The sequence below is a fragment of the Hemitrygon akajei genome, chromosome 32 (genome assembly GCF_048418815.1).
Source record: "Hemitrygon akajei chromosome 32, sHemAka1.3, whole genome shotgun sequence".
Taxonomy (NCBI): domain Eukaryota; kingdom Metazoa; phylum Chordata; class Chondrichthyes; order Myliobatiformes; family Dasyatidae; genus Hemitrygon; species Hemitrygon akajei.
The window spans coordinates 8,700,996-8,714,029 of NC_133155.1; the positions used below are offsets into that span (position 1 = coordinate 8,700,996).

The following is a 13,034-nucleotide window of genomic DNA, read 5'->3' on the forward strand; positions in this document are numbered from 1 at the left end:
GAAAGCAGTGGTCCAACTGTAACTATTTTTGTAGGCAACGTATCTGAGAAATCTTCTGATACATTAAACAGGCAGTTACATGCGAAATTTGGCTTTGTTTTAAGCTGGAAGAGAGTTTGAGGAGCTTTAGGAAAGGTGCAAGCATTCAGCTCTTGAGTATAAAGAACCAGAATCTGCTCTGTGTGCATTGAGGTTATTGCAAGAACTTCAAGTGGGAGACAAAAACTTGCTTGCAAAAGTAGATGTGAAGACCAAAGCCCAGCTGGATGAATGGAAGGCCAAAAAGAAAGGAGTCAATGGGGAAACAAATACAGAGGATTAATCAGATGATAAACACAAAGTACACTGCAGGTGCTGGGGTCAAAGTAGATGATGTGCATGAGGAAACCAAGAGGAGAGATCAGATTGTAAAGGAAGTGAAGGTAGGATTAATAAAAGAATACTCCAGTGAACTAAATGGACCTTCGCAAGGTCAAGATACACAAAAACTAGAAGAACAACTAGGAGGGAAAAGATAGAGAGAAAGAGAATGGTGTGAAAGAGAGAAGGATCATGAGAAAAAAGAAAGGGATTGAAGTCGATCCAGAGAGAAAAATTGGGCACATAGATGTCCAAAGCTGTGTGCATCATTTCCTACAGTCTCAGAGTCAACTCCTACAACCTCCGCAGAGGAGGCCCCAGAAACTGCAATTGTTTTCCCAGCCACAAGTTTCACCTGCCAGACAGAATGACCTCTCTTGTCAGGAAAGACTTTATCCCACAAGAGTAAGACACCTCCACAGTAATTACATTGCTAGGCCTGAATGGGACAATTTAAAATTTACTAGGCTGTGGATGTCTTTATATAGTAGTTGTGTTATATAAAATACTGTGTGTATAGTTGAGATGCTTTCTGTATTGGAGTTTATAGCTAAGCAGCAAGGAGTGTTGTGCATTGAATATTTCAGAAATTTGTGGGTAATCTTGTACAAGGGGTGATTGATAAGTTTGTGGCCTAAGGTAGAGGGAATAAATTTTAGAAAACCTAGCACATTTATTTTTCAACATAGTCCCCTCCTACATTTACACACTTAGTCCAGTGGTCATGGAGCACATGGATCCCTTCTTTGTAGAAGTGGTCCACAGCAGGGGTGATTGATAAGCTCGTGGCTGAAGGTAGAAGGAGATGAGTTATTAACTTCAAACTTTCTGCATTATCACTCAAAGAGTTGAACTGCACGTGCATATAATGAGAGCGTCTTGGACCTCCAGGTGGTCCACAGCAGGGGTGACTGGTACGTTCGTGGCCTTGCGTAGAAGGAGATGAGTTATACAGCTCTCATTATATGCACATGCAGTTCAACTCTTTGAGTGATAATGCAGAAAGTTTGAAGTTAATAACTCATCTCCTTCTACCTTAGGCCACGAGCTTATCAATCACCCCTGCTGTGGACCACTTCTGGACATGTGTGTAAATGTAGGAAAAATAAATGTGCTAGGTTTTTTAAAATTGACTCCTACCTTAGGTCACAAACTTATCAATCACTTTGTGTGTGTGTGTGTGTGTGTGTGTGTGTGTGTGTGTGTGTGTGTGTGTGTGTGTGTGTGTGTGTGTGTGTGTGTGTGTGTGTACACACACACACATTGTTTGATTAAGCAATTTTGTTCATTTAAAGCATATATGTCAAACTCAAGGCCCGCGGGCCAAATCCGGCCCGCGGTGGAATTATCTTTGGCCCGCGAGATAATATCTAATTACTATTAAAGCTGGCCCCAGTAATCAAAGCGCCTATGGCGTATGATATGGCTAATGCTGAGTTTATTCAGGTACCAGGTTTTCAGGGTTTTTAGTGTTTATTTGGCAGTCTTGCTCGGCAGTCTTCTTCATAAGAAATGGAATTTGTAAAGTGAAACATTTTGTAATTATAGCAGAGACTGAAACACATGAGAGCAGGCTGAAAAAACGGAGGCAACGAAAGCTGCGTTCGCACGCGTCCGACTGATCCGGCCCGCATGAAGCTGCATTTTGCTCAATCCGGCCCGTGACCTAAAATGAGTTTGACACCCCTGGTTTAAAGAATTAATTATGGGTTATATTAAAAATATATGAATTGCATATGTCACCACACTGCCACGTGATACATGAATGCTTCGCTTAAAGTAAACATGAAGTTAGATCCACATTCCCAGATTCCCATGTCTTCCTTTGAACTAGTTTAATGTTTGGAAGCTACAAAACATACCAGGCAAGAGCAGAAAGATTTAACAGGAACCTGAGGGACAGTTTTGTCACCAAGTGGTGGTGCGTATATGGAATGAGCTGTTCCAGGAAGTAGCTGAGGCAGGTACATTATAAACATTTGTACATGGATAGGAAGGGCTTAGAGGGATGTGGGTCAAATATAGAGAAATGGGATTAGCTTAGGTGGGAATTTTGCTCGGCATGGACCAGTTAGGCTAACAGGCCTGTTTCTGTGCTGGATGACTCTGTGACTCTATGACTTGATAACGGCAGCCATCTTATGCATCATCCTAGTGAATGTCACTCATATGACACTGTGTCATGAATTTGCTTGACATGAATGAAATTTCACCCTCACTTAGATACGTCCTGGCTTGATAATTATACTCTTTGTATTTTAATATATTTCACATAACACATCAGTGACTTTACTCCAAAAGTATTTTAAGAAGTTTTCAAAACTAGGAAGATTTTATTTAATTTTTATTTTTATTTACAATGTGAAGTAGGCCCTTCTGGCCCTTTGTGCCACTTTAACCCAGCAACCCTTGATAACCCCGATTTAACCTTAACCTAATCAAGGGACAGTGACCAATTAACCATCACGGTACATCTTTGGATTGTGGGAAGAAACCAGAGCCCCTGGGTGAAAACCCACACATTCCTCAGGGAAGATGTACAGACTCCTTACAAAGGGTGATGGGATTGAACTCTGACACCCCCAGCTGTATTAGCGTCACGCTATCACTACATTATCATGGTAAAAGGATCATTTTTTTTAGTTTACCTTTAATGTGCGGGGGGGGGTGATTGATAAGTTCATGGCCTAAGGTAGAAGGAGTCAGTTTTTAGAAAACCTGGCAAATTTATTTTTCAGCATAGTTCCCTCCTACATTACATGCATAGTCTAGTGGTCGTGGAGCATATGGATCTTGGACCTCCAGTAAGTGTCCACAGCAGGGGTGATTGATTGATAAGTTTGTGGCCTAGGGTAGAAGGAGATGAGTTATACAGCTCTCGTTACATGCACATGCAATTCAGCTCTTTGAGTGATTATACAGAAAGTTTGAAGTTAATAACTCATCGGGGTGATTGATAAGTTCATGGCCCAAAGTGGAAGGAGATGAGTTATTAACTTCAAACTTTCTGCATAATCACTCAAAGAGTTGACCTGCACGTGCATGTAACGAGAGCTGTATAACTCATCTCCTTCTACCTCAGGCCACAAACTTATCAATCACCCATCTGTGGACACTTTCTGGAGATCCAAGATCCGTATGCTCCACGACCGCTGGACTAAGTGTGTAAATGTAGGAGGGGACTATGTTGAAAAATAAATGTGCTAGGTTTCCTAAAATTGACTCCTTCTACCTTAGGCTATGAACATATCAATCACCCCTTGTACATTCAGGATAAGTAAATCAGAATTCAGGAAACCCAGTCAGCATTTCTCACTTCAGTTCAAAGCTGTTCATGTCACTGTCCTGCCCTGGGTCGAACCTGAACTCTCTACTTTCGTGCTGTAATATTCTGTACTTTCTGATTGTGTTATAGGAAGAAATATGGAAAGAGCATTACAATAACAAAATGAGAGTTACAAGGTTCTGAGAACAGGCGTAGTCTAGCCGATGGGAAAGTGAACGAGATCCAACTGAGGATTGCTAATTTCAGAAAAAATGTCGTTACAGAATTAGAGTTAGTGATAGAAGAATCTGAATCCAACAAATATGATTAAGCTCCTTCCTCCCAATGGGATAAAGCTGCAGACTTGGTTCCTGCAGGCTCTTTCATCAACCCATATAATGCAATATTGAAAAGCTTTTCTGTATGGCTTGCCAGCTGAGGGCCTTCACACACAATTGGCAACTTTCGATTCAGAGTTTGAGGCTGCTCCCCACTTTCGTGGCCCCAGGGGTTCCTGAGGAAGGCAGTGAAACTCGGCAACCTGTGAGCGCCACAGACGGTCTGTCTGAGATTTTAAAAGGTGGGTGTTTAAAAGTTCCACAACGACCGTTGAACCTCACTGAACCTGTTTGTGTAAAGCATTCTTTGCTGAAAGCCAGTAAGCACATCGGACAAAAAAAATCTCCGCACTCCATTCAGCCGCAGTTTAGTGCAGACTAGATTTTCATACAATCAATAACGTTTCCGAGCCTTTGTGTCAATGAACTACACATAGAACAGCTTTGACCCAGTAAGGATTTTAACATAATTTATTTCAAAAACTAAATATCCCTTAAAAGCTCTGAGTGTGGTGTAATGTACTGAAATCATTTCAGACAAGCAGGGGGGACAGATGGTACTAGCTATTCATCACACCGGTAACCTGCTCATTTTCATGGGATTTTCCACAATTTAGGCTTATTAGATGGTTAAAAATTTACTTGCACTTCAATGAACAAACTCTAATGCCCCCCAGTGTTTTTACTGTCTATTCAGCACATTGCAACCTAATCTCTTCCCTATCTATTTGAATAGTGAGTACCTGCTTGCTTCTGGAGAGGCAAGACAACTTGACTAAATGCAACCTAATTTGTATATTTAACTGCGTAAGTGCGCCTGGTGTTAAATTTGCTTTCTGGTGGTATTGATCACTGTAGTCTCCTGGTAACCAAATGAACTGAAGAACTGGTGAAAGAAGGCGTAGCTTTCGTTGTCACATGTACATCCTAGCATATGGTGAAATGTGCAGTTTGCATCGCAGCAAACTAAGTCAGCGACGATTGAGCTGGGTACCCCACAAGTGCCACCATGCTTCTGGCGCCAGTAACGCATGCCTGCGACTCACTAAGCCTAACCCGAACCACACCGCACTGGAATGTTGGGGAAACTGGATCACTCAAGGAAACCCACATGGTCAGTGTCAAAGTGCATTTATTATCAAAGTACAGTATGCATGCAGTATACAATCCTGATAGTCGTCTTCCTCATAGACAGCCATGAAACAAAGAAACTCCATGGACCCTGTTCAAAGAAACATCAAACACCCAACATGCAAAAAAAAACCAAATCACACAAATGGCAATAAAACAAGTAAAAAAAAAATCACAGAACATAAAACATCAAACCACAGAGTCACTGGAACAGTCTAGGAACGTTCAGGTTAGTTCTGTTCAGTTCAATTTAGCGCTGTGTTATTTGTTGACTGCAGGCCGCAGAGCCAGTCCACCCCGATCAAAATCGCACAAAAGAAAGGAGTAACCAGAAACTAGCGACACATCATAACATAATCTGCAGAGTCCTCTAAAAATGAGACCAATCCACAAATCGTGTTGATTAAACCTTGCCCAAGACCCAAGAGTCCAGCTCCATCTCCTGGCAGTATCGAGCAAGGGGGAAGAGAGATAGAGAGAGACAGAGAGAGAGAGACTGGGCAGACGTAGGTGCTTTCCACTGGCAGCGGGGAAAATATACAAATCTCTTACACATGGCAGTGAGAATCGCACTTTAATTTTACGGTGTTATGCTAACCCCAATGACATTATACCATCCCAAATAACTCAGAATTTCACTCTGGAAGGAATAGAAACAGACTTCTACAATGGTTTTTCATAACAATGGTGTAAAAATTCCTTCTAAGTAAGCAACAGGTAAATTGCTCTGTCTTCAGGTAAGTGGAGGTCTACCCAATTGGACTTCATTCAGGGAACACTGTTCTGTGTATCAGAAGTTAACCAAAACTCAGGGTGGAGGAGCAACACCTCATATTCCATCTCGGTAGTCTCCAACCTGATGGCATGAACATGGAATTCTCCTTCCGGTAATTCTATTTCCTCCTCCTTCCCACTTCTTCCATTCTGTATGTTGGCTTCTTACCTCTTCCAGTCCTGAGGAAGGGCTTCTGTCCAAAGTTTTGTCTGTTTATTAATTTCCATAGAAGCTGACTGACCTGCTGAGTTCCTCCAGCACTTTTTTGCGTGTGTTGCTTTGGATTTCCAGCACCTGCAGAATCTCTTGTGTTTATTTGGAGAGTCTCGATCTCTGAATCAAGAAGTTAACCAAAACTATGTATACTTTTCTAATTTTGCTTCGTAACACTGGATGTGTATTTGAATGAAGTCAGACACTGGATGTCAATTTGAAAATTTGCCCAGCCAAATACTATTTAAAAAAAGTTATTGATGCATGAACGGGAAGAGCTTCCAGAATGCTATGAAATTTGGAAATGTAGACTTACAAGACCACCAGGGAAGGCAGAGCCACAGGCCTAAATATCAAGAATATTGGACACAAGGTGGCTATGTTTGTAATAAAGTTGAAATTTGCAGACCTAACTAGATATAGTAAGAACAAAATGAATTATAGCACTATGACTGTTCTGGCAATTGGATGGGTCTTACAACTAAATATTTACAAATTGTACAGCAAAGAAGTGTGACTTACACAATTTAGTAAGAGCTCTACCAGGTGATAATTTGAACAGCAACACATTCAAAATGCTGTAAGAACTCAACAAGTCAGGCTTTGGAAATGAATAAACAGTTGATGTTTCGGGCTGAGACACTTCTTCAGGACTGGCTGAAGATCATTTGAACGGGATACTTTTCATCTGAAAGCTTCACTACAGAGGCCAAATTCAAAAGGGCAAACAATGCAGGACGGAAGGTGTTGCATTTAAATGTGCGTAGCATTCGGAATACGGTGGATGAATTTGCGGCGCAGTTAGAGATTGGTCGGTATGATGTGGGCATCACTGAGTCGTGGCTGAAAGAAGGCCATAGTTGGGAGCTTAACATAAAAAGCTATACTTTATATCAAAGGCAAGGTTGGTGGTCTGTCTCTGTTGGTAAGAGATGGAATTACATCTTTAGAAAGAGGTGACATAGGGTAGGAGAAAGTTGAATCTTTGTGGCTGGAGTTAAGAAACTGCAAGGTAAAAGAAGCACATTATGGGAACCATATATAGGCCTCCAAATGGTAGCCAAGATGTAGGGTTGAGATTGCAAGGGGGGCTGGAAAAGACATGTTATAAATGTAATGTCACATTTGTAATGGGGGGGCTTCAATACGCAAGGGGATTGGGAAAATCAGGTTGGTGTTGGATCACAAGACAGAGAATTTGTTGAATGCCTAAGAGGTGGCTTTTTAGAGCAGCGTGTCCTTGAGCCTATTCAGGGAAAGGCTATCTTAGACTGGGTGTTGTGTAATAACCCAGATCTTATTAGGGAGCTTAATGTAAAGGAACCCTTAGGAGACAGTGATCATATATGATTGAATTCATAGTGCAATTGGAGAGGGAGAAGCTTAAGTCAGGTGAATCAGTATTGCAATGGAATAAAGGGAATTACAGAGGCATGAGAGAGGAGCTTGCCCAGGTGCATTGGAAGAGGATACTGGTGGGGATGTAGGCAGAGCAGAGATGGCTGAAGTTTCTGGGATTAATTTACAAGCTGCAGGACTAACATGTCCCGCAGAAGAAGTAGTTCTCAAATGGCAGGGGTAGGTAACTCTGGCTGACAAGGGAAATTAAGGACAGCGTAAAAGCTAAGGAAAAGGCATGTAAGGCAGCAAAAGTGAGTGGGAATTTGGATGACCGGGAAGCTTTTAAAATCCAACAAAAGGCAACTAAAAAAGCTACAAGAAGGAAAAAGATCAAATATGCGGGCAAACTAGCTGATAATATAAAGCAGTTCAGCGATGGGGGGAAAATGAAGTTGAGTGAAGTTATCCCCTTTGGTTCAAGAGCTGAAGGTTGAAGGGTAGCAAATGTTCCTGAAGCTGGTGGTGTGAGTCCTGAGACTCCTGTACCTTCTTCCTGATGGCAGCAGCGAGAAGGGAGCATGTCCTGGTAATGGATGTTGCTTTCCTGTGATAATGCTCTGTGTAGATGTGCTCAGTGGTGGGAAGGATTTACCTGTGTTAAACTAGGATGTATACACCCTCATTTAATGGGTTAATTCAAAAACCCACTCCACATGCCAGACCTGTTTTATTATCTTCAAACATGTAGTATTGCTCTTTCCGGACCACTGATTTTGAATGTAGACGAGGGGAAGTGATTTATCTGTATTAGATATTTGGTGTAGTAGTATTTGTTTAGGAACACAGAAAGATCATATATCATAATTGTTCTGGGTGTGTAGCTATATCAAAACTAATCATTCCTTTATGAGTTTGGGAAGGTCGCACATAATGTTTACTCTGGCCTGAAGCCAAGGATGGTGATGCAATGGTCGAATTCCATATGAGATGTGGAATGCAGGACTGGATTCGATGTCTAGCAGGGACGGATGACAAATGGCTCTCTGAGCTGGTCTGTTCTGCCTTGCAGCTACAAGACACACTGTGAAGGGAAAGCAGATCAATTCTAAACGGAGTTTATTTTTTTCCCCAAATTTGGCCAGGCTAACAAGCCACTGTGAAATTCAACCATAAGTCGATAACAGAAACCTGGTGCAACAAGGCTCGCAAAATGAGCTGCTGAACAGAGTTTCAGAGAAGTTCATGGAAAAATGTACTGGAGGAACTTTACAGCTGGAAAGATGATGAATAATCTTTCTGAAAGTTTGTTTGAACTAATTTCAATGAGTATCCTTTGAGCAGCAGGTGCTAATTGCAAGTTCTTGTCTTTCAGGAAATATTTATACACACACACACATATATATATAGCTAGGGAGCCTAAGATTTCTGCACAGTACTGTATTTGTCAACGTGGAATGGAGAGCGAGTTTGTAAATCTGGTTGGAGCAAAGGATGATGGGAATGGCGAGGGTGGTGCGCCATGGGAAGGGTGTGTGACAGGTGGCAGAGAAGGAGTGCCAAGGACGGTATAGTGCAACACATAAAATTACTACAGTACTGTGCAAAAGTCTTAGGCTCTCTAGCTACATATATATGCCTAAGACTTTTGCACAGTACTGTATTATGAGTAAATTTGGAGATATAGTAAAACCACATATTCATGACTACATATGGTGAATTTGTTAAGTTTAATATACATGTATGTTTCAGAGTGTTTCAACAGTAACTGCACCATGAAACGGTAATTAGTACAAGGCTGGGGTGGAGATATGTCTCTACCAAAGGAGGTGTAAGGTGCTCCTTCCCTCTGCTAGCCTGCAGGTCACCCTTGGGCAAGGTATAGCACCTGCTTAGCCCTCCAATCAGGGTCATGTGAAGCCATGGGAGCAGGTGGTGGATGGTCGTATGAGCAGCCGGTGTGTATCACAAGTCCTGGTTATGTGACCACTGACACCAGGCAGACAATCTCTGAATAGTATTGATAATGGCTGGGGTCACCCATCTTGTAAAGACACTGCCCAGAAGAAGGCAATGGCAAACCTCTTCTGTTGAAAAATTTGCCAAGAGCAATAATGGCCATGGAAAGACCATGATGACCTATGCCATATGACATGGCACATAATGATGATGATGCCATTAAAATAGTATGTTATTAAGAGGAACATGGTAGTGCACTGGTTATGCTGCAGAATTAGTATCCAGAGGTCTGGACTATTGACCTGGTGATATAAGTTTGAATCCCACCACACTAAACAAGTAAGTTAATTTCCAGTAATTAAATAAATCTGAAAGAAAATGCTAGAATCAATAGAAATTGACCATGAAATGACTAGACTGTTGATATAAAACATCTGGTTTCCTAATGTCCATCAACGAGGGAAAACTGCCATATGAACCTGGAATATAACTTTAGATCCACAGCAATATCTTAACTCTGCATGGCCCTCGGTAATGGTCTGATTAACCAATCAGTTCAGGAGTAGTTATTGCGTAAACTAAAATAACAGGTTTCATGACTAACATTCAAACTATCCAAGTGTCATTCTGAAATACTCAGAAATAACTTCTGTTAAAACAAAGAGTTAACTGTAAAGTGAATAAATTGTAAAATATAATTCAAATATTTGAAATATCATTGGACTAAAATTATATTTATTAATGGTGACAATTCTGAGAATTTCAAGTTGCCATTTGCGAGATTTGTTGTTTTTGTGCGAGGGAGCGGGGCTGGTGTTTTTCTTTGAATGACTACCATAGTTTTGTGGCCATCTGGAGAAGACAAATTTCAGAGTTGTATATTGCACATACTTTGATGATAAATGAACATTTGAACCTTGGAATTTCACTTCAGATTGCATTGAAATGCCCATTTTGGAGTATTTCAAGGACATGAAACCACATAACTTGTCAATAATTCTGACAAAGACATAATTTTTCCTTTCCATAGATGATGTGATAATACATTTAAAAGGTTGAGAAAATAATGAACTTAGATCTTGCTAAGTATTGCTTATGTTTAAACTATGCATTCAGTTTATTTTATGTAATGGAATATCAGCCACTCAGGAAGAACTGAAAACCAAATCATTCATATGCTGAGTATCAAAATCCTTCAGAGTTTCACACTTGAAAAACTTCAGTTCAATTTGAACTAAAACAAAATGAACTCAAGAGCATAAATGGAGCTGGATTACGATCTTAGTAGCTAATAACATAATGGGAAGTTATCTGGAATTCTTTTGACTTTTAAAACTAAGGAACAAGTATGCTGTGGTAAACAGGATGGACGGATGCTGTTTAACACACTGTTGAAACAATACCACTATATGCAGATACACCACTCTGAAGTCTTTAGTCATTAAGTAAGAACAATATAAACAACGTGCATTTTCTAAAACTATTATTTAACAGTTAAAGCAGAAGATCCCCAACATTTTAAGATTTAAAACATGAAGAAATCTGTAGATTGTCAGAGGTAAGTTTTTTACTCAGAGAGTGATGAGTGCGTGGAATGGGCTGCCGGCAATGGTGGTGGAGGCAGATACGATAGGGTCTTTTAAGAGACTTTTGGATAGGTACATGGAGCTTAGTAAAATAGAGGGCTATGGGTAAGCCTAGTAATTTCTAAGGTAGGGACATGTTCAGCACAACTTTGTGGGCTGAAGGGCCTTATTGTGCTGTAGGTTTTCTATGTTTCTATGCTGGAAATCAAAGGCAACATGCACAGAGTACTGGAGGAACTCAGCAGGTCAGTCAGCATCTATGGAAATGAATAAACAGTCAACACTTCCGGCTGAGAGCCTTCTTTAGGATCTTCTTCAAATTTTAAGATCTGTGTCTTTAATAGCATGTGGTTTTGCTACATTTATGTAACATCTGCAGAGAAAAATTCAGAGATTTTAAGTTCTCTGCCTGATGTAAAAGAATACACACGTCATGAATATTTCAGATATTTTAGAGAGTTATTCTTGTTCTTTCTTTAAGGAACTTTGTGAATGTGACAATAACAGCATGATTTATCATCTCTAATGCATAATGAAAAATATTTCTAAAACAAATGCAGTTAAACTTCCTGAGATCATTGAGACTGCTCTATCCACTGAAGGATTAACTTTCTGGTAAATGATGTGCTTCATTCATTGGAGGTAAATCACATTCCACAGTTTCTGATTTTTGGATTGTTGGTCCTGAACCATCCAAGTCTTTCAAGTTGTCTTAGACCAATGGAAAAAGAACAATTTTTTTTCCATAATTGAATATCTCAGCTTGCCAAACCCCTCCAACAGCCAAAGAGTTTGTGATCATCACAAACCATCACATATTGGATGTAACACAATTCCTCTTGTCCAAGATAAGAAGATAAAAAAGTGAAAAAGTTTCAGACTGACGACTCATGATCATTAAATGAAGATCCTAATGAGTCAAGTTACAAAGGATTAGAAGATTTAACTCAACTTCATGTATTGGAATGAATAGAATTCCGATACATTGACAATTGTTGCACAAAATGTTTTCAGTAATTAACTGGATTTACAGTACTGTGCAAAAATCTTAGTCACATATCCTCTGAGCAGCAGGTACTAATTGCAAGTTCTTGTATATTCAGGAAATTTGGTAGCTATAACTTGGCATGTACAGTATTGTATAAAATGTCTTACGCACACACACACACACACACACACACACACACACACACACACACACACACACACACACACACACACACACACACACACACACACATATATATATATAGCTAGGATGCCTAAGACTTTGGCATAGTACTGTATTTGTCAATGTGGAGCAGAGAGCAAGTTTGTAAATCTGGTGGAAGCAAAGGGTGTTGGGAATGGTGATGGTGGAACTCCAGGGGAGGGATGTAGGACAGGTGGCAAAGAAGGAGCGCCAGGGGTGGGGGTGCAGACACACACACAGCTCTGAGACTCCAGGCAAGATCATTTGATTCCAGACAATGAGGGGCACAGTCAGGGTAAATGCAAGCAGGCTTTTTCTACTGAGGTTGGATGGGACCACAACTAAAGGTCATGGGTTAAGGGTGAAAGGTAAAAAGTTTAAGGGGAATGTGAGGGGAAACTTCTCCACTCAGAGGGCCATGAGTGTGGAACGAGTTACCAGTGCAAGTGGTGCATGTGAGCTCGATTTCAAAGTTTAAGTGCCAGTTGGACAGAAGGGATTTGGAGGGCTATGGTGCTGGTGCAGGTCGATGGGAGTAGGCAGTTTAAATGGTTTTGGCATGGAGTAGATGGGCGAAGGTCCTGTTTCAGAGCTGTACTTTTCTAGGACTCTACGACTCTATGTTTCTAATTGGTTTATTGATCATTACAGAATGTCTCTCTGGTGCTTCCTGCTCCCTCCCCTCACTCTTCCCTTTTCCCAACCATGATTCCACTGTCCTAGCCCCCTTCCCACTCTCAGTCCACAATAGAAACCCATCTTAGAATCAGGTTTATCATCACCAGCAGTACAGCGCAATACGTAAAATTACTACAGTACTGTCTTAGGCACCCTAGCTGTACGAGAGGTGATTGATAAGTTTGTGACCTCAGATAGA

At 40.8% G+C, this 13,034-nt stretch overlaps 1 protein-coding gene across 1 annotated transcript in view; it reads left to right on the top strand.

Moving 5' to 3' along the window:
- Positions 1-4,088: 4,088 nt before the first annotated feature.
- Positions 4,089-13,034, top strand: part of LOC140719656 (uncharacterized) — a 368,820-nt gene continuing 359,874 nt past the window's right edge. The window contains exon 1 of the mRNA XM_073034431.1: positions 4,089-4,205. The gene's annotated coding sequence lies outside the window, so the exon portion shown is untranslated. The remainder of the gene's footprint in view (positions 4,206-13,034) is intronic.